Raw genomic sequence first — 20,130 nt, forward strand, 5'->3', positions numbered from 1 at the left:
CGCTTGTTTAAGTCCGTACAATGACTTAATAAGTCGATACACCTTTTCCTCTTTTCCTGGAGCTACGAACCCCTCGGGTTGCTCCATATAGATTTTATTCTTCCAACTCACCATTTAAGAACATAGTCTTAACATCCATTTGGTGTATTTCAAGGTCATACAGTGCTGCGATGGCTATCAACACTCGTATGTATGTAATCCTTGTCACCGGTGAGTAGGTATCAAAGTAGTCAAGGCCTTCCTTTTACTTGTACTCTTTGGCTACAAGTCTGACCTTATACTTGTCAATTGATCCATCAACTTTATACTTGCATTTTAGTATCCACTTACAACCTAATGGTTTGGTACCAGAAGGAAGGTCTACTAGTTCCCAAGTATGGTTATTCATGATGGACTCGATTTCACTATTGACGGCTTCTTTCCACATTGGGGCGTCGGGACTAGAGAGAGCTTCGCTTAATGTTCTTGGGTTCATTTCTGACATAAAAGTCATGAAGTCTGGCCCGAACAATTTCTCAACTCTAGCTCATTTGCTCCAACGTGGCTCTTCGCTTTGATCGTCAATAGTCCTTTTAGTACAACTAAGTTCGGTAACGTCATTTTGTTTGAACTTCCGTTGTTATCACTTTCAATGTTTCCCTTTTTATTTGGGAATACGTTTTCAAAGAATATCGCATTTCGAGATTCTATGGTTGTTCCCACATGTATATCAGGAATATCTGATTTGTGAACTAGGAAACAATATGCACTACTATTATGGGCATATCCGACAAATATCGCATCGAACGTTTTAGGTCCGATCTTTACTTGCTTTGGTTTAGGTACTTCGACCTTTGCCAAGCACCCCCACACTTTCAGGTATTTGTACGATGGCTCGCGGCCTTTCCATAGTTCATATGGAGTTTTATCATTTTTCTTATGCGGGATTCTGTTGAGAATGTGATTTGCCGATAATATTGCTTCCCCCCACAAGTTTTAAGGTAAGCCTGAATTTATCAACAAGGCATTCATCATTTCTTTTAGTGTCCGATTTTTACGTTCGGCAACATCGTTTGATTGAGGTGAGTAAGGTGCCGTTGTTTGATGGATAATGTCGGATTCTGTACAAAATTCATCAAACGGTGCACCATATTCTCCACCTCTATCGCTTCGAATTATTTTAATTCGTTTGTCAAGTTGGTTTTCAACTTTGTTTTATAGGTTCTAAGGCTTCGTCTTTACTTCTTAAAAGAAAGACATAACAGAACTTTGTGCAGTCATCGATAAAAGTAATAAAATATTTTTTACCTCCTCTAGTTTGCACAAATTTCAAGTCACATAGATCACTATGTATTAACTCTAGAGGAGTTGTCGTCCTTTCCACCGAATGAAAAGGTAGTTTCGTCATTTTCGCTTCCACGCACACTTCACATTTGAGTGTTCCGTCAACATTGACGTTTGGTAATAAATTTAATTTGACGAGACGTTTGAGAGTATTATTATTCACATGTCCGAGTCGATCATGCCATAAATTAAAACACTCAACAACATAGCTGGAAGCATTTATTTTATTACCATCAAAATTTTGAAGTACAGGCATTACAACCATTTTGAATAGACCCTTTTCTAGGTACCCATTTCCTACGAAGACACCATTCTTCGTAAGTACAAAGTTGTCTGACTAGAACACTAGTCTAAATCCGGCCTTGACCAATACCGCTCCAGAAATTAGGTTCTTACTGATGTCGGGAACATGGAGTACATCGATGAGTGTTAGCTCCTTTCCGGACGTCATCTTCAGAACAACCTTTCCGAGTCCAACAATTGGCGACGTCGTGGAATTACTCATATAGAGCTTCCTGCCATTTATCGGAGTATACTTGGAGAACATCGCTTTATCGGAACAGATATGACGAGTTGCTCCAGTATCAATGAACCACTGCTTCGGGTTGGTATCCACCAAGTTGGCTTCAAATACAACCGCAGTGAGATCCAAGTCCTCAAGAGAGGTTGCGACATGATTCGCAGCATCCTTTGGCCCCTTGGTTGGCTTCTTTGGGCGTCTGCAGTCCTTGGACAGGTGTCCTGCCTTTCCACAGTTGTAGCAGGAGCCTTTGAACTTCTTTGCTTGAGCCTTCCTTTTGAACTGCTTTGGCTTTTTAGCGTTCGGCTCGACCAGGTTGGACATTTCGTCTATAGTCCGCTTGGTTCCTCTGGAGTCGGATAACTTTCGATTATCCTCCTCTATTCGTAGCCTCAGGATCAGGTCTTGCAGCCCTATTTCCTTTTGCTTGTGCTTTAGGTAATTCTTGAAATCCTTCCATGACGGAGGGAGCTTCTCAATTACCGCAGCAACTGCGAATGTCTCGTTCAGCTTCATGCCTTCGGCGTCCAGATCATGCAATATTAATTGCATATCTTGGACTTGAGATGAGACGCTTTTTGAGTCCACCATCTTGAAATCCAGAAACCGACCGACGATGAATTTCTTCAATCCAGCATTTTCGGTCTTGTATTTCTTCTCAAGGGATTCCCACAAAGATTTTGCCGTCTCCAGAGAACAATATACGTTATATAACGTGTTGTCCAAGGCGTTGAGTATATAATTGCGGCACAGAAAATCTCCATGAGACCACGCATCGCTAGCAGCCTTACTTCCTTCCGTAGCGGCTGGCGTGTCTTCGTGCAAAAATCGTACAAGGTTTAGCGTTGTTAGATAAAACAACATCTTCTGCTGCCATCTTTTGAAGTCGGTTCCGGTGAATTTCTCCGACTTTTCTCTGTGCGGAATGGTTGTCGGAACGACGGTCGGAACGGCCGTCGGAATGTCATTGGTAGCCATATCAGTTTGCAGGAAATATCGTTTACGACTGTTGATCTTCCGCACGGAGTATGCAAACTGATCGTCGAGGCTAGTGTTCGACACTATCTCCGTAAACGATATTGCTCCGCTACGGTGCTTAACGGATTGTTGCAATTCGTTCCCAAGATACAACGACGAACGTCTCGGAATCGTAGCACTCCGACTTCCGAGACCAGCGAACCTTTTAGTAGACTTCTTGGACTCTTGTATGCACAAGATGAGATGAATGCTTGAGGAAGAGAAGAGAGGATTGAGTGAGTATTCCATCATCTGGAGGGTTCTATTTATACTGAAAGAAGAGGTTGAGTGTCCTTTGGGTGAGTGGATGTGTTCCTTGGGCTGGATCGATCTAGATCATCTATTCTGAAGGGTTGTAACCCTTCACCAAGCCCACTTCAATCTCATCCATCAGATCTGAGGAGTTGTGACCCTTAGATCCCGCCTATTGTCATCAGCCATCGGATCTGGATCCATTGATTCGATGCTTCAGATCAAGTCTCATCCCAGGCCGTCAGATCGTTACTCTTTACGATCCAACGCTCTAGATCGCATCACAAGCGATCCATCATATCTATTTGATCAACGTTGATCAACGGTAGCCATCCATTCCCTAAGTCAACTGTCTAGTCATCTCCCTTTGCCCACGAGGATGCCGCATAGGCACTGCCACATCAGGTAAGAGCCTGACACGTCACCCGAGTGCCACGCAGGCACTGCAATGTCACCTGGAGCATAAATTTAAGCTCTTCAATGTGCGTACGTGCGAAGTGCAAAGTGCGCCTACAAAGCGCCCATTGCGCACGTGCGCACGTGGCGGGCTCACAGGTGCGAGCACCTGCTCGCCATGGGCTAAGGGGTCACCTGTCCTTTTATTTTTTGTGTTAACTCCATTAACACATCTTCATTAATAAGTTGAGAATACACATCGAGAATTTCCGATGTGGGACTATTCTCCTATGTACTTTATTAATGAATAACAAATGTTATTTTGGGTTGACTTTAAACATTAATTTCTCATTCACCCTTAATCGGTTTTGAGCAAATTAATAGTCTAAATCTATCTACGCGAATCTTAGATTTCAATTTTGAAGTCAATTACGACTTTCAACAATTGATGGCTTCCTTCCTCTAAATCGTTTTGGTCCATTTAAGGCCCCAATATCCAACAAAAATAATAATATCAAACAAAGAAGATTGATTGGCTGGGGCTGATTGAAAATAAAAAAGGACACCTTTGATTGTTCCCGATAAAATGAAACGTCAATTTAAATTTTATCCTAAAATATTTTTTAAAAAATTAAGGCAATGAAAGCCACTTCCTGGAATTGTGGCCCGCAGACATGCATGATCCAAGGCATCGGAGGCCATGACGACTAACCACGATTAGCCTCTTTGTGGGCACGATAAACTTAAACTCTTAATTGTAAAATTGCAGCAAAAGATTCTATCAATCTCCTGGCCAAGCCAAAAGGTCGCAACTAACTTGGCCATAATTCATATCTCAAAGTCACGTGACCAATCTATCCGCTATCAAAGATCATAATTGTCAGCACCATCGGTAGAGATTGCTAGTAAAATAAGGGCAAACTTATGCTCTTGGTTGTAAAATTACAGCCAAAACCTCTACCAACCTCCTGGCTACGAAGCCAAAAGGTTGTGAGTAACTTGGCCATAATTCATGTCTAAAGGTCACGAACAATTTGTCCCCTATCAAGGATCATAATTGTCAGCACCACCGGTAGAGATTGCTAGTAAGGATCATAATCTCACTGTGATGATGCTGTTAGGACCAATGCAACTTAAAGGAGGAGGGGGTAAATAGTTTCAATCATTTCGTCTCAATCTTGTGTTAGTCATTTGAATGTGCAACGAAAACCATGATTCAAACTTGACTTCACATGTGCAACTCCAAATTTTTATGTGATATCTATCTCTTTTAGGTGACTAATCTAAGCTATAATCCTAGTGATATCCCTCTACTATGAACTTCTCTGTTTCAGATACCTTCTGGAGGCGAAGAAGACTCTTACAACAAATTCCCGATAATACAACAAGGAAAATAAATACAACTTACAAATGAAAGCAAAACAACTTTATAGATGAGAACTTCGATTTGATTGTTGTTGGTAGCTTCGGAATGCCTCTTGTTAGTTTAGAAGTGTAGCAACGCTTCGTCCTTAACCTCCAAGAACTGGCTATTTCAAATCAACATGCAACCGATTGCTTTAGATCAATTATTCCCAAGCTTTCTATTCATTGGCCACCTTTAGCTAATCAATTACTTTAAGTCAATCACTTTTTGTTCACTGGCTACCTTCTTCTAATTGATTGTTTTAGGCTAATTGATTCCCAAGTTTTCTATTCGCTGGCCACCATTTTCTAATCAATTGCTAGCCACCAATCAATTACACCGCAGTGTTCTGTCTCTTAGAAATAAGCTATCAATCAATTACTCCAATTGATTGCTTGAATCTATTGAACCAATTGATTACTCAAGCAACAAACTCGGAATGTTGAGTTTAGGGTTTGCCAACCACTCGATTGTCAACACTAATTTAAGCCTTTTCAAGGCTGAATTAGCATCTTGCCTTGTATTCAATTAACTTCAATCTATCAGGACTTTTTCTGTCCAATATCCTGTCATCCGTGACCTATTGGGACTTTCCGTTGCTCAATATCCCACCAACCTTAATCTATTAGGACTTTATCGTTGCCTAATATCCGATTAACCTCAATTTACTAGGACTTTGTTGTTTCCTAACATCTGGTCAAACTTGATCTACAGAACTTCCTCACTTATGTCAAGTGTTCAGTCCTGTATGATCCACTTGGACTTTCATTCACCAAGTGTTCGATCAATCTTGATCCACTTGGACTTTCCTTTTGCCAACTTCTCATTGAACTTTCAATCACCAAGTGTCCAATCAATCTTGAACCACTTAGATTTTCCTCTTACTAATATCTCGTTGAACTTTCACTCGCCAAGTGTTCAGTCCTCCGTGACCCATTTGAACTTTTCTCTTGCCAACTTTCTTTTGGATTTCTGATCACCAAGTATTCAGTCCTCTATAATCCACTTAGACTTTTCTCTTTCCAACTTCCCATTAGACTTTCGATCACCAAGTGTTCGGTCGTTCATAACCCATTTGGACATTCCTCTTGTCAATTTTCCGTTGGACTTTCGATTTCTAATCAAGTATCTGGTCAACCTTGACCTACTCGACTTCTTACTAATATATTAATCAAATATTGAAACTCAAACTCGAGTCAACCCGAGCTTGGTTATCCTAATCAACCTTGACTTGAGGTTGATTTCACCAACAAATGTGACGGCAAAAATCCACCTCGCACTAGAGATCAATAATGTCAAAGTTTTATCTATTGGTGAAATCGACCTTCAGGGTTTTGATGTTTGTCAATATGTTTAATAGAGTTTAGTCAAACTTGACCTAGCCAAGTGGGAAGTCCTAACTGAAGGTTAGACAAGGGTGAGAAGTTTACCGAGTGACTAGTCATCCTAATTAGAGGTTAGACAAGGGAAGGATGAGAAGTCTACCGACTGATTAATCCTAACTAGAGGTTAGCCAAGGGAAAGTCCTAGGGGAAGGTAACCCTAGGTAGTGAAAAATCTTAGAGGAATTAACTCTAAGCAAGGAAAAACCCTAGGGGGAGGTAACCCTAGGTAATAAGAAGTCTTAGAGAAGTGAACTCTAAGCAAGGGAAAACTCTAGCGGGTAACTCTAGGTAATGAGAAGTCTTAGAGGAGTGAACTCCAAGCAAGTGTGACCAAAAGGTTTCCGATTGATCTCGTATGGTTGACTAGACCATCGAATTTTGAATGCTACTAACACTGTTTTACTTTATTATTTTATATTAATTGTGCTAACTTACTGTTGTAGGAAAGTCTTAGTCATTAGGTTGATTAAACATTAAACAGGATTAGAGAAAGTCCAAACAGGTCTGGGGGACCAAATATTTGATGGGTAAGTAAGGTAAGCAACTGAAAAGAGATTTCTATTGAGGACGAGTCCTAATGGGACTGTAGGCACCAAGGGTATAATCGAGCCGAGCTAAACTCTTGAATGTTTGAGTTTGTCTCGTTTATAATCGAGCTGAGCTCGAGCTTGATTTAACGAATATATTCATGGCTCACGAGTTTATTCGAGCTTTTATCGAGCCTAAACGAGGTTAATAAATATAAATTATAAATTTAAATATTATTAAAAACTAAATTATATATTTAGAGAAAATTATAATATTTTTATTAAAATTTACAATTTTATTCTAATAAATAAATTTAATATATTTGTCTATATTTTTCATAAGTAGGGTGTAAAATCTATAATTTTAATATCAAAACTATTATTTTTTATTTAAAAATTAATTCATGAGCTTACTAACGAACATGTTCACGAGTTAATGAGCCGAGTATTGTGAAATTTGATCTTGATTTATTTATCTTAACGAGCCTCATTAAACTAGCTTTTATCAAATCGAACTACGAATAACTCATGAGTGTGGCTTGGTTTATTTACACCCCTAGTAAGCGCTAATCCAACTTAAACTCAATGTGGAAAGCTAAGTTGAGATCAAGACTAAATCCTGATCTTGATAAGACAAATTTTAATTCAGAAATATATAAATTGTTTATGCATATATCTTTCTAACTCTATATTGTAGAGACATACGTAGATCTTCGAATTCTACACACGTGGCCATTGACAGAGCCTAATTATGTTAAAATACATAATGCGAAAGAAAATAAACATACAATTATAGAGAAAACAATTACTTCTTTATTATTGATTAATTATCATAGGCTAACAAGTATATTTATATAGATGGTCAAGCTAATATATGTAAAAGTATTATGATAAATATGGTAATATATTATGACAACTATGATAATAATGATAAATATGGTTTGAATTACAATTCAAATATGATAAATTATCAATAATTGAAATAAATCTCTCTACTATTTTTGTTGTCATTACCCTCCCCACACACACACGCCCTCAACGGGAGATATTGAACATTGAGTTTGATTGCTAATAACCAATTAAATCTGCTAGAGCAAAAATCACTAGTATGATCAACGATACGACAAATCTATTGACTTTGTCCTTGATGAAAGAATACAACAACTAGGAGATGAGGAGTTGTTGTTTGAAAGCTAGAATTTGATATCTCCGGAATCAAAGTAGCAAAGAGAGAAGATTGTATGTTGATGATTGAATATGCTAGAGTAGAGGAAGAATATCTGCTATTGTGTGCTGAGCAAAACCTAGAAAGTGTTTGCTATTTGGCCAATCAGAAGATGGCTAAAAAACACTCGTGGAGAAAGACTGTTGCAAAGTGGTTGTTGTTGAAGAGGAGGGAGAGAAGGAGAAGAAAGGGAGAGGAAGATAAATAAGGATGAAATTTGATTAAGAAGGATAATAATATTGCTCTTGATATGAGAAAAACTAGAAAAAGAAATGAGAAAAGAGGAGGAATTGAACCTGGCTATTGTTGGATTTCTTAAAAGAAGAAAGAAGAAGATACAACGGAGAAGAATTGAAGGGAGGAAGAGAAAAGAGCTATAGAGCAACTTGTTATTGCTGCTTTTGGGAGAAGAAAAAGTAGGAATAATTGTTGGGTGGTGAAGCCAGTCCGTGGGTGAAAGGAGGACAACGGAATTGGGACAAACCATAATAAGAAGCTGGTGGGAAGTTGTTGTTGTACCTCAGCAATTTGTGGAAAGCCGTCGATGGACAGCAAGGTGCTTCTACTGTAATTTTAAAGAAAAGAGAAGAAGCTCTGCATTGGAGAAAAGAAAAGCATGGGTGGCTCAGGCGATAGAAGAACCTAGAAGTAAGGAAGAAGAAGGAGAATAAAAAGAGAAAGAACAAAGATAAGAGAACAGAGAGATGGAGAAGGGGAGCTTCGATGTGCGCCTTGCGGCGGAAGAAAATAAAACATGGAGTATGGAAATAATTTTAGTTTTTTTTTGCTTTATAGGGAATAAAAGGGAAGAGAAACTAAGAAAACTCATAAGAAAACAAGTAAAAGGAAAAAAAAACTGTTATACGGTGGAAAATAAAATAAGAACTTGGAAAAAGAGTTTTTATTTTAAGGAAAGAAATAAAAAGGGAATAAGAGTAAATTAAACAAAAGAGAAAAAGAGAAGGAAAATACCGATGAAGAGCAAAAGTTGTTGGCTGTTATTAACAACTACTGCGATGGCGATGAACATCAATAACAGTCTGTGTGTGCCGCTTTTGGCTGGGGGAAGAGGCAGAAGCTCTTACTATTGGCTGAAGAAAAAGAAGAGATAGAAAATAAAATAAAAAAGAGAGAAGTGATGGAATTAAAAGAAGAAAAAGATGAAGACAAAGTTACAAGAGAATAATTATTAGAAGACTATCCAAGTGGTGACGTTGAGGTAAAAAGAAAAGAAGTAATATGAAGAGAGGAGAAAAAGAAATAGAAAATAATTAATATATTGAAAAGTATTATGATAAATATAGTAACAATTATAGTAATAATAAATATAGAAATAATAATAAATATGATAATAATAAAAAATAATGATAAATATAGTTTAGATTGCAATCCAAATATAGTAAATTATCAATAATTAAAATTAATCTCTGAATCTCCTAAACTATTATTTCTATCGTCATTCTAACTCTATGTAGCATAGTCATACGTAGATCTTCTAATTATGCAAGAGTAGCTATCACAGAGTCTGATTAGAGTCCCAAATCAAAAGTTATGGCTTCCTGAAGATTGTCGTGTTGAACCAGTGGATTGGAGACAACTTGGATTGTTTGGAGACATCTGAAATTGAGGCATAATCCTGGGTTAATCGAAGACATCCTGGATCAGAAAAGTTATCAAGATGATAACACAGATCAAATCAACATTCATGGAGGCACCCTGGTACATTGGAAACACCACCAATGTAGTATAAAATGAGTGATCGGTCAGTGCTTTCTTCACCAATTCCTGTATGAGCTTTCAAGTTAATTCTGCTGTGCTACTTACGGCTAACTGCTTGCTTGCTGTGATTCTGCTATGCCCAACTGCTACAATAAGAACGACACCGACTTTGAGTTTCGATCTTCAATCAAAATTATTGTTGGTAAAAGATTGTTTCTTTTTATTATTCTTATTATACTTGCATGAGAGGGTAGGTTGTTACACTTTCTTCATTTCTGTATTTGACTTCTCTGTCCAAAGGTTCTTCATGAGAGAATTTAATGAATTGCCTAATCGAAACGGTTCAAGAAATCATGAGCCTTATAGTAGTAGTAGTCGTGGGACTACGAACCAAGTAAAAATAAACATGTTTTTATTTTTCACGACGTATTTGATTTTCTGAAAAGTGTTAAAAGGCGTAAAAGAAAAGTTTTAAAACGAGATTAACCCCCTCCCTCCCCCGGTTCGTTTCAAACCTACATTATCTTCATGACATGGCCAACTCTACGAAGAATAACATGCGTCAAAAGGCTCGCCAGGAGTTACCTCGATGAGGTCCCTCCAAAGTCTAAGTCATCATGGAACCTCAAAAATATTATAATAGAAAGAAAAAGTTAAGTAAAAAAAATAGAGTCAAGGCGATGAGATCGGATTATATTAGAGAGTCCCGCTCCCCTTACCTTATATAGGTATAGAAACTCAAGAGACGTACCTTATGGAGAAAAAGTCAAAGGGACACATCTCACTAAAGAGGATTATTGTAACTACCGTGTCCCTTCTCATTATGGTAATTATCATGTTCCTTCACATTATAGTAATTGTCTTGTCCATTGGCATGCAAGGAGATCAGACCAGCGACAGGCCAAGAGTTCTATAAGTCGGGTGGTTAGGAAGTCGACATGGTGATAAGTTAGACCAGCTCAAGTCAGACCAGCTCAAGTTAGGAGGTTGGACCAATTCAATAAGTCAAATACTGATGATATTTACATTGATCGAGTCCTAAATCTATCGTATGCCTTGTCATTTCCACCTACTATGTATTTTAAGAAATAAATACATGATTTGGTAAATAAAAATTAGTTGCTTTTTTTTAAAGTATTTTTAAAAGTTAAGTGTTTTTACAAAATTACCCATTTTGAAATTGAATTTGACTTCAAAAAATAAAATACATATTTTTTAATCTTACTTTGATGAAAGATTTTACGGATCTTATGTATAGACTAAGGGAAGATAACTTTGGAACTCTAACTATTATGAGACTGTTATAAAATTATATAAGCAATTGCATATAAAAAGGAAATATTATTAACCTTTTCTCTTTTTTCTTTTTCTTTCTTACTCATTAAAATGAATATACATATGTATTTATAGGTACATAATCATATTGAAATTCCTCATGAATTTATATAACTTAGGAGTTTAAAAGATGATAGGTTATGTAGATGAGGGAGTTTATGAAATCATTGGGGGTTATGGACATCCACGTAATTTATTTTACAACACTCCCCCTTGGATGTCGATAATTAAGGAATTCGCCTCATTAAAACCTTACTAGGAAAAATCCAATGGGAAAAAAATCTAGTAAGGAAAAAGAATACGTCATTCTGCAACTGTATCACTATAAATTTACCAGACAATATAATATGGTATAGTGAAAATTTACTCCCCCTATTTAAAATATCATTTGAGATCTCTGTACCGCCGCATTCCAATACCATGTACTAATTTCTTAAATGTTGTTGTAGGTAATGCTTTAGTAAATAAATCTGTCAAATTATTGCTAGAGCGAATCTGTTGAACTTTAATATCAACATTCTTTTGTAGATCATAAGTGAAGAAGAACTTTGGTGAAATATGTTTAATTCTATCCCCTTTGATGTACCATTCCTTTAATTGAGATATACATGCCGCATTGTCTTCATATAATATTGTTGGAATTTCCTTATTAGTAGCTAAACCACATTTTTCCTTGATATGTTGAATCATTAATCTCAACCAAATACATTCCCGACTGGCTTCATGTATTGCAAGTATTTCAGAATGATTCGATGATGTAGCGGCTATGGTTTGTTTGATAGATCTCCAAGATATGGTTGTTCCACCATATGTAAATAAATAACTAGTCTGAGATCGACCTTTATGTGGATCAGATAAATATCCTACATCTGCATAACCAATTAACTCTGAAGTAGACATATTAGAATAAAATAAGCCCAAATCGATGGTATCTTGAAGATACCTAAATATATGTTTAATTCCATTCCAATGTCTACGTGTTGGAGAAGAATTATATCTTGCTAATAAATTTACAGCAAATGCTATATCTGGTCTTGTATTATTAGCAAGATATATTAATGCACCAATTGCACTTAAATATGGTACTTCAGGACCAAGCAGTTCTTCACCATTTTCACTCGGTCGAAAAGGATCTTTGTTCACATCAAGTGATCGAACAACCATTGGGGAACTTAATGGATGAGCTTTATCCATATAAAATCGTTTTAGAACCTTTAGTGTATAAGCTGATTGATGGATAAAAATTCCATCAGCAAAATGTTCAATTTGTAATCCAATACAAAATTTTGTTTTTCCTAGATCTTTCATCTCAAATTCTCTTTTCAAGATATCAACTGTATGTATAACTTCTTCAGGACTTCCAATGATATTTAAATCATCAACATATACAGAAATAATGATAAATTTTAGTCCATCCTTTTTTATAAAAACACATGGACATATTGGATCATTTTGATATTTATGTTGCACCAAATAATCACTTAGACGTTTATACCACATACGTCCAGATTGCTTCAATCCATACAAAGATCTTTGTAATTTAATGGAATAAATATTTTTAAAATTTGAACTTGATGCTTCTGGCATTGTGAGCCCTTCAGGGATTTTCATATAAATATCATTATCAAGTTTTCCATACAAATAAGCTGCTACTACATCCATCAAACGCATTTCAAGCTTTTCTTGTGCTGCCATACAAAGAAGATATCGAAATGTGATTGCATCCACTACAGGGGAATATGTTTCTTCATAATCAATACCAGGTTTTTGAGAAAAACCTTGTGCCACTAAACGAGCTTTATATCTTATGATTTCATTTTTCTCATTTCGCTTTCGTACAAAAATCCATTTGTACCCTACAGGGGTTACACCTTTTGGTGTTTGGACTATAGGTCCCAAAACCTCACGTTTTGCAAGTGAGTTTAATTCCTCTTGAATTGCATCTTTCCATTTTTGCCAATCATGCATACTACGACATTGTTCAATAGATTTAGGTTCTTGATCATCATTTTCATAAATAATTTCAAGCGCTACATTGTATGCAAATTTATTGTTGATAACTAATCTTGATCGATTCAATTTCTTCCCTGTCTTGACATAATTTATTGAGATTTCTTTATTATTTTCAAGTATCTGAACCTCTTCTGGAGTTTTATCAAAAGTTATGTCAGTTGTCTCTATAGGAGACTTAGGTGCTTCAAAATGAACATCTTGATTAGTTGTTCCTTTCCTTTTTCGAGGATTTTTATCTTTAGAACCGATTGGTCTACCACGCTTCAGGCGAGTTGTAATCTCATTAATTGATTGTCCAATTGGTACATCAATATGAGTCAGAGCATTAATAGCTAGTATATGTGACTTAGTCACTCTCTTCAAGTTAGTGAATGCATCAGACAATTGATATGCAATATTTTGCAAATGTATTATTCTATGAACTTCAAGTTCACATTGATTTGTACGAGGATCAAATTACGATAATGATGCATGCCAAGTGACTTCTTTGGGAAACTCTTTATTTTCTCCCCTAGCTTTGGAAAAATTATTTCATTAAAGTGGCAGTCAGCAAATCGCGCCGTAAAAACATCTCCTATCATTGGTTCCAAATATCTTATAATTGAAGGAGAATCATATCCAACATATATTTCCAATTTCCTTTGGGGTCCCATTTTAGCGCGTTGTAGTGGGTTAATTGGCACATATACCGCACATCCAAATATTCTCAAATGGGATATATTAGGCTATTGACCAAAAGTCAATTGTAAAGGGGAGAATATATGATAGCTGGTTGGCCTGATAAGTATAAGTGTTGCTGCATGCAAAATAGCATGCCCCCAAATAGATGTAGGAAGCTTAGTTCTCATAATCAATGGTCTAACTATTAATTGGAGGCATTTAATAAATGATTCAGCTAAACCATTTTGTGAATGAACATAAGCAACAGGATGTTCAACAGTTATTCCAATAGATATACAATAGTTGTTAAATATTTGGGGTGTAAATTCACCCGCATTATCAAGACGTATTTTCTTGATAGAATATTCTGGAAATTGAGCTCTCAACCGAATTATTTGGGCGAGCAATCTCGCAAACACCAGGTTGCGAGTTGACAATAAACATACATGTGACCATCTTGTAGAGGCATCAATTAGCACCATAAAATATTTAAATGGTCCCCATGGTGGGTGAATAGGCCCACATATATCACCTTGTACACGTTCCAGAAATACAGGGGATTCAATTCCAACTTTAAATGATGAAGGCCGCATAATAAGTTTTCCTTGAGAACAAGCAGAACATGAGAATTCATTAAATTGGAGAATTTTCTGGTTCTTTAATGAGTGTTCATGTGAATTCTTGATAATTTTTTGAAACATTGTAGAACCAAGATGTCTCAATCGGTCATGCCAAAGTATAAAATCATTTGAATCAGTAAACTTCGGGTTTACTATTGCATTTGTTTCTACTGCATATATTATTGTGTAATACAAACCAGATAAGAAAGCAGGTAATCTTTCATATACATGTTTCTTACCCAACACTAATTTTGTAATATAGAGATATTCAATATTCTCATCATACGTTTCAATGTGATATCCATTTCGGCGAATATCTTTGAAACTTAGCAAATTTCTTTGAGACTTAGGAGAGAACAATGCATTGTCAATAACAAATTTTGTTCCTCCAAATAATGATATATTAGCTCTTCCGGAACCTTCAATAATATTTGTAGTACCAGATATTGTATTAACATTACTTTCACCCATTTCTAAATAAGAAAAATATTTTTTCCTTTTTGAATATATAGAATGTGTCGTTGCACTATCAATATGGCATAAATCTCCATTATTGAATCCAAAAGTCATGATATTCTTCATTAAAACAAAAGAGATACATAATGAAAAACAACTAAAAGATTAGTAAAAGAAAACCTAATAGCAAATGAACTAATTTATTTTAAAATATTTGATTAATTTAGACATTTCTATAAATATCTTCATTTCCAATCAAATTGTCTATCTCTCCATCAGGATCTGCAAAGAAATCAGAAACATCCAAGTGTGTTGTCATAGAAGGACCAACAATTGTGTTATTGTCTTGAAAGACAACATTTTTCTCTATATCTTTTGCCTTGCCCTTTACAGAGGCTTGGTAGAGATTAATAAAGTATTTTGGCGTACGACAAGTACGTGACCAATGTCCTTTCATGCCACATCTATAACATGAATTTTCTGGTTTCTTTTCGTCATTATCTTGTCCACTTTGAACCCTTTTACCATTGTCATTTGCCCACTTTTGGTGAACATTATTGTTAACCCACTTCTAGTGAGTTGTTGTGTTTCTTTTATTATAACCATCATGATTTTCTTGAGATCGATCATTTCCATATCTACGACCACGACCACGGCCACGACCACGGCCACGGCCACGACCACGACCATGATGAAATTTTTGTCTGTGTTGTCGTTTATCATTTTTACCAGTTATCTCATTCACTTCAGGGATTGGACTAGCACTAGTTGGACGGATCTCATGATTTTTCATCAAAAGCTCGTTATTTTGCTCAGCCACCAGAAGACATGTAATCAACTCAGAATATTTCTTAAAACCTTTCTCTCTATATTGCTGTTGCAGGAGCATGTTAGATGCATGAAAGGTAAAATATGTTTTTTTCCAACATATCTTCATCAGTAATTTTTTCACCACATAATTTTAATTTTGAGCTAATTCTAAACATTGCTGAGTTATATTCACTTACAGATTTAAAATCTTGTAAACGTAAATCAATCCATTCATAACGAGCATTTGAAAGAATCACGGTTTTATAATGACTATACCTTTCCTTCAAATTATTCCATAGCTCAAGTGGATCTTTAATTGTCAAATATTCAATTTTCAATGCTTCATGAAGATGCTCAAAGACCCATAGCATCCAAATGAATCTCCGCATCCAAAATCCACGATAGATAATTTTTTTCCGAAATATCAAGAGCCACAAACTCTAACTTTGAAAGATTGGACATAGTAAGAATCTATTACAAAGAAAACTAAATTATTAATAATAATTATCGTGCATCATATATATTTATTAATAAATGATAAAACATGATATAATCAAAAGATGATTTGGTAATACTTAATGGTAAAATATTGTAAAATTTTTGAAATATTACAAGTCATACAAATAAGTAACTAACTAATAATTAATTGGATAATAGCTAACAAACGATAAAGGAACTATAAATTTAACTTCTTGACATGTGAATAATTTTGATTGAGAAAAAAAAAATGTATATATAAATATATCTATACATTTTTTTTTATATTACCTATAACTAATTTATATATATATATAAAACTATCACACTACGTACATGGTAGTTTGATTGGCCAGATTGGAAAATTATCCATCAATTAAAATACCCTAGATTATTAATAACTTAATTTGTTCCTAAAATTGTCTGATGCTTGTAGTGATAGCTTATTACTTTGATTTTTATGTACTACATTCTTTTAGTTGTTTAAGTTGAAATTGTGAGAGATTTAACTTGTTTGCTTCGGCCCTCGCATCCAAAAGTAGGGCATCGAAAGAAGTTTTGTTCTTGAATTGTGCATCCAAATAATTGTATATCTGATGGTAAAAGATGGATATTGTAATCTTAGCGGTCCTTCTAGGATGATCCTATATATTTAAATATCTTTCGTGATTTATCCTCTTCCGAAGAGCGTGAAACCATTCTGGAAGAGTCGCTAAGATTACAACTTCATCTTTTTATTCCAATGAAAATCATGTGGAGAGGGTAAAATATTTTTTAGATAATCAATTAATAAAAATAAATATAGTAATTTATATGAATGCACAAAATAATAACACTTTTTATTTATGCACATATATTCAACAAAAAGATAACCATAAGAACAGGTCTTTAACTTACTATAATAAAAAAAAGCATAATAACTTACAAAAAAAAAAAAAAAGAGAAAGAGCGACCTATACAATTTAAAATTTTTAATTTTCACCGTGTAGCCATAAAACATACAAAAATATATAAAAAACCTTTAATCAATATAATATAATTAGTAAAATAAAACATATATATAATTATTATTTACCAATTTATTTATTATGTCTATCGATTTTAAGTGGTAATTTTATAATTTCAAATTTTCAATAATTAATTTAACATTGAAAGTTTGTGCAATATCTTTTTCAATATAAATTAACAATAAGCTAGTTAAAAAATCATCTTCCATCTTATTCCACACTCACGTCTTGACAATCTTCCATCCAAGTTTGTGCAATCTCTTTTTCAATATAAATTAGCAATGAACTAGTCAAAAAAAAAAAAAAGCATCTTCCATCTTATTCCATAATTGCGTCTTGACAATTTTCAAGGATGAAAATACATGTTTAATAGTTGAAGTAAAAACTAAAAGAGTCAAAATAAATTTATCAATTGATTCATAGTAATTTTCTTTCTCTTATCTTTGACAATAATTAACATAATTCTAAAAGTATTGACACATTTTGAAATAATGATGATGTCGAATATCAATCTCAAAAAGCTCCGACTAATATTTTATTCTTTATATGTAACATTTCTTAACTTGTAAAATCATCAGGATAAAACTTTTCAATAAATTTACAAATGTAATTGATATTGAATGATTTGTATCCATCTTTTGGATCCAAAGCTAAGTGTTTCTATTGTATTTTCATCATTGATAATTCATCTCTTATAATATTGAATTGATGGTGCTAATGAATATATCAATTCGATAATGATACTTTAAGATAACATTCCTTTACTCATTTTTTCTTTACCTAATTTACAAGGAGCTTTCATGTCTAATACATCTATCTCATATTTATCACAAAAAAATTATTCACCTTAACAAATAATTGATCTCATCTATTCTCTCTGCATCCACAACATTTATAATATCTTGAAACTTGTATTATAGAATTTGACAAAGATCTTTTATCATTACTAACAATTCAAGAACAAAATGTAATATATAAAACAAAGTCAAATGATAACATTATACTATAAGCTTCATCAGTGGTTGCACTACTGGATAAACTATTTTTGTTATTGATAATATCACTTAAAACATGTAGAATCAGATCAATTCTGAAATTTGAGTAACATAAGAAATTCACAATTAATCATGATATTTGGAAAAAGAATCCACTAAATTCACTATAACTACTGAGTGTGAAAAGAAATATTCAATAGGAATAACACTTTAGGCTATTGTTATCAATGTCAATTGTAGACGACGTGCAAAACAATGAACAAAATATGCATATGGGCATTCATTCAAAATGAGATCTTGAGAACCATTTCATTCTCCATACATAGTACTAGCACCATCATAACATTGTCCTCGAATATTTTATATGAGAAGATTATTGTGAAATAGAATACCATATGATCCTGTCGGGAAGCTGGGAAGATGAACCTGCCGGAATGACGTTTCTGGAAGGTTGACCTCATCCCCATGACCCGGCGGGTGAGCTGTCCTCTATGTTGACTGAGTCGTCAAAAATCCTCCGGTCAACCGTACCTGCAGCCAGTGATCGGGATGCCCCGATCCCTGGTACCTCGGTGCTCGAGGTAGGCCCCGCGAACATATGAGCATCCACATAGTAATAGAACAACAAAATAAGTACAAAATGAATACGAAGACGTACCATGGCCCCGGGGGGGCCCTCAGATGGATGGTTAAACTGATCGGGATACTGACCGGGTCGTCGCGGCCCTGAATAGTAGATGAATGTCCGCCTGGTGAGTAGCTAGCTCCAATGGCTCGAAGCCGGACGCGATATGGATCAGTAGGATGATGCACTGTCCGACTACAACCTCGGCTCGCAGGCTGGAATGCAACAACGGCACGAAGGCCGAACACTCTACCGGCTCGCAGATCGGGATACAACAACGGCACTAAGGTCGGGCACTCTCTCGGCTCGCAGGCCGGAATATAAACATAATACAATACCTGAACCCTCGGACGGCGGCGGCTTGAAGGGTGACGGTGGCGGTCGTCGGGGGGCGGCGCCCGCTGGGGGCAGTGCTGCCGCGGGGGACGGCGGGGATGGCCACAACAGCTGCATGCGGCGATGACGGTGCTGGAAGGGGTAGCGACAGCCAGGGGCGGAGCTAGGATCTAGATTTAGGGTAGGCAACAAATATAATATAATATAATTAATAAGGATGATCTCGTGTAAGAAACTCTCGTCAATCCAAGGTCCTGAGAAAGAGTCTATTGTATATAATCTTTTCCTACTTTATAGGAAGTTATTTTTGAAATTCGAATATGTGACCTCTATGTCACATAACTACTACCTCAACAGGTAGCACGAACGATAGTGTCGCATTGGTCAAACATAACTTTTTTTCTGTTTAAAATTACCTTAGAGAAGAATTCCTTGCTTAGTGTAGAGAGGTAAGGAAATGAACAAGAAGTTTAGGTTTAGGGTAAAAAAATTAAATCAATTTAATAAGTTTAATTAATTATATATCAATATAATGACATTAAAAAAAATTATTTGTAAAACAAAAAAAAAATGATACCAAAAATATTAATGTCATGTTTAAATTTATAACTTATGGCATCGACTAATTAAATATCAAAAATCAAACACATGGAAATATTAGTTAAACGGATGGTCAAGATGATGCCTAGAAAAATTGTAATTTTCTAAATGGTGGACATAAAATTGATGAGAAAATAGATTTTTGAGGCACATGGGTAGAGCTTTATCTGGCCCAGTGTGGGCAACTGCCCTCACTGGGCCAATGCTAGCTCCGCCCATGGCGACAGCCCCTGTAGGCAACGGCGGACACTGCTGGACCCTGTGAGCAGCTAGTCCCTATGGCTGCGCGAGGGAAAAGAGCGCTTCCTCCTCTCTGCTCGTGGTGGTTGCGACTAGAGGAGGAGAAATAGAAACGACGGTCGGGTCCTTTGGCGGTGACGGCCGGCGAGAGGGCCGGAAGCATCGCTGTCCGCGGGAAGAGAAGGAG

At 35.7% G+C, this 20,130-nt stretch overlaps 1 long non-coding RNA gene across 1 annotated transcript; it reads right to left on the reverse strand.

The window, feature by feature from the left end:
- Window positions 1-18,398: 18,398 nt before the first annotated feature.
- Window positions 18,399-19,005, reverse strand: LOC122049520. The gene is made up of 2 exons (XR_006130981.1): window positions 18,801-19,005; window positions 18,399-18,703 (listed from the first exon to the last, which is right to left on the reverse strand). It is a non-coding gene; the product is annotated as an uncharacterized LOC122049520 (long non-coding RNA).
- Between the last annotated feature and the right edge of the window lie 1,125 nt (window positions 19,006-20,130).

The sequence above is a fragment of the Zingiber officinale genome, chromosome 2B (assembly GCF_018446385.1).
Source record: "Zingiber officinale cultivar Zhangliang chromosome 2B, Zo_v1.1, whole genome shotgun sequence".
NCBI classification, from domain to species: Eukaryota; Viridiplantae; Streptophyta; class Magnoliopsida; order Zingiberales; family Zingiberaceae; genus Zingiber; species Zingiber officinale.